Consider the following 2,419-nt stretch of genomic DNA (forward strand, 5'->3'; position numbering starts at 1 on the left):
CTAAACTCATGCAGCTGAGCAGGAGGGTGATAAGAACCCACCCACCTGCCTGGAGGGCGGCATGCCCCAGCTCCAGAGACAGAAGCTCTTCTGCTCTCCTAGACCTCACCCTGGTGTCTTTTCATCTGGTTGTTTCTATGTATCCTGTGTAATATCATTTATAATAAATGGTAAACATAGGAAAGCATTTCCTTGAGTTCTGTGAGCCTCTATAGCAAACTAACGGAACCCAAGGAAGGGCCGTGGGATCCTCAATTAACAGTCACTTGGTCAAAAGCACAGGACAACTTGGGGCTTGTGATTGGCACTGGAAATGGAAGGCAGTATTATGGGACTGAGCCCTCACCCTGTGGGATCTGACGCTATCTCCAGATAGATCGTGGCAGATGGTCGTGGGAGTTTAGCTTGGGCTAGAGCCTTTGACTGTGGATAGTGGCAGAGTGGAATTGATTTGGAGGACCCCCAAATGGTGTCCCTTAGCTTAACTCCCTTACCTTAACTTGAGTGTTTTTTTCTACTGACTTCACGTCTTTAGCTTAACTCTTTCAACCAATTGCCAATCAGAAAAATCTTTGCATCCACCTGTGACTCATAAGCCTTCCACTTCATGTCCTGCTTTTTCAGGCTGAAACAATGTGTATTTTACATGTTTCGATTTATGACTCTGCATGTAAGTTCTTTCCCTAAGTTTTAGGGAGACAGAGGTTACCTTGGGCACACTTTCTCAGGATCTTCTGAGGCTTTTCCCCAGGCCATCATCACTCACATTGGCTCAGAATAAACCTCTTTAAATATTTTACAGTGTTCAGCTTTTTCATCAGATGCAAACTTGACATACTAAATACGCTGAAGAAAATTGAGAAAACGGAAGAGGTAGAAAGGTAACTTTCTGATTTTTTCTGCCCTTCTCTCTTGAGAGCTGTCCACAAAAGAATTCTCAGACCTACCTCTTCTGAAAGAAGGTAACAAACCCCTTATTCCAGAGGGGCCCTGACCAATGCCCAGAGGGGAAAAAAATGTCACATGGGGAGGCCACTAGAATCTGAACACACAAACCTTGCTAAGTCCTCCTCCTCAGTTTATTTCCATTACATCATATTTTTAAACGATCTAATCATACTTTTAAGGTTTGCATGCCTCATGAAACTTCTATTAAGTAAATTTCCTATACTTTTCTGTTACTAATCTGTCTTTTGTTGGAAGTTACCAGCCATGAACCTTTTGATGAGCAAGGAAAAAAAAGTCTTACTTTCCTCCTCCGCCCCCCCACCCCATACCACTAATTGTAAACTTTGCGAAGTTTTGATACTGTCTATCATCTTACCGTGTGACCCATCTTATTCACAGGGAAGTCACAACAAACCACATGTGGTCTATGCAGTCCATTTCTAGGGGGTTTTGCTTGAAGTTTCTATACTCCTAGATTCTTAGGCTTAGCATCATTACAGAGGGATAAAATGTGTGTCTGAACTGTATCAGTTCATTATATCAGGGATAGACAGTGTCTGTGAACTGTATCCCTACATTATGTCAGGGATAGAATGTGCGTGTGAAGTATATCAGTTCATTATATCAGGGATGTAAGGTGTGTCTAAACTGTATCCCTACATTATATCAGGGATCAGCCATCTATTGAACTATTAAGACCCTTGGGATATATTTGTTTGCAAAATAGGCGCCTGTCCTCATGAAGCTGCCCATGTAGCCCAGAGGCAGTGAATAATAATAAATAGAATAAGTAAGTTAACTCTGTAGTCTGTGAATGTCAAATGGTAGAGAAAGAGAAAAGTAGAGTAGATTGAGGGAGAGAAAGAATTGCTGAAACTGTGGTCATATTGGTTGCTTTTTACAATGTCATCGATAGTCTAGACCTCTTTGGAAGGATAACATTGGAGCAGTCTTGAGGAGATAAAGAATTTAGCCCTGAGGATAGTGTTGGGGTGGGAGGGATCCCACGTGGAGGAAAAAAAAACAAAAAAAACTGGTAGGACAGCCCCGAAGTGAGAGTGTACATGGCTTATTCAAAGAGTGACAAGAAGCCAAGATGACTGGAGCAGTGAGGGAAACAGTGGTACACGCAGACATCTATGTCTGGTAATGGGGAGAGGAGCATGGAAAGGGCCCCTTATAGCTTACTGTAAGAATTTTAGATTTTACTCCCAATAAACGGTGAGCTACAATGGGGTTTTAATCACCAAAGTGGCATGATCTGATGTTTCTTCAACTGCTGCTTTAGAAATAAGCCTTAGAGGATTTAGGTGAAGCAGGAACATACCGTAGAAATGGTTGGAACCTAGGTGTATTCTGAAGGTAGAGACAACAGGATTCCTTTACTAGTTGGATATTGGTTTCAAGGGAAAGAGAAGCACCAGGGGCAACTCTAAGGGCTTAGATTGAGCGACTGAAATTGGGGGCCTCC

At 42.5% G+C, this 2,419-nt stretch overlaps 1 protein-coding gene across 1 annotated transcript in view; it reads left to right on the forward strand.

The window, feature by feature from the left end:
- Positions 1–2,419, forward strand: part of LOC105538395 (olfactory receptor 2T27-like) — a 25,260-nt gene that overhangs the window by 10,301 nt on the left and 12,540 nt on the right. The gene's annotated exons all lie outside the window — the stretch shown is intronic.

Source organism: Mandrillus leucophaeus, unplaced genomic scaffold (genome assembly GCF_000951045.1).
Source record: "Mandrillus leucophaeus isolate KB7577 unplaced genomic scaffold, Mleu.le_1.0 Scaffold1031, whole genome shotgun sequence".
NCBI classification, from domain to species: Eukaryota; Metazoa; Chordata; class Mammalia; order Primates; family Cercopithecidae; genus Mandrillus; species Mandrillus leucophaeus.